Consider the following 635-nt stretch of genomic DNA (forward strand, 5'->3'; position numbering starts at 1 on the left):
AAAGAACGGCACATATGAAGATAATTTTTGAGGATTATTCACACATATGAGTCACTTGATAAAGCAGTGAGATCAGGTTTTTAATTATAACATAAAAATTAACAAATCCATAAGAGGTCTCAAGTCTCAACCATGAAAACAACAACACACCAATCTCAAGTCAACAAAACAACTTTCCATCTCCAACTTTTACAGCATCAGACACCAAATTAGAGACAATTCCACAGTTGGAAGAACTATACTTGGTCCCCTTGTGAAGAGCAGAAACAAATGGTAGTGGCTTCATCACCTGGAAAAGAATGGAAGCAGATGAAATGCTGTTGAAGATCCCAAGGGAGCTTGATTTGATTCTTAATGTAGCATGTTAGAGTTCATTCAGATAAAAAGGCAGGCTCAGCAAGAAAAACAATGAAAATGAAAGAGAATCCAGTACAGGGGAAAAAATGATATCCAGATTTTATAAAGGAGAACGATTGATTCATCTCATCTGCATACATAACAAAAAGACTTGATTCACTTTGATCTTTCTTGCCTATTTCTTGTATTGTGTCATTGTACATAAACTTGTAAAGCAAGCCATGATCAAGATACAAATTTAGCTTCAAAAACTCAATATTTAAAGCAAAAGATTATCA

The sequence above is a fragment of the Theobroma umbraticum genome, unplaced genomic scaffold (genome assembly GCF_002168275.2).
Source record: "Theobroma umbraticum cultivar Fairchild unplaced genomic scaffold, ASM216827v3 scaffold_67.0, whole genome shotgun sequence".
Lineage (NCBI taxonomy): Eukaryota > Viridiplantae > Streptophyta > Magnoliopsida > Malvales > Malvaceae > Theobroma > Theobroma umbraticum.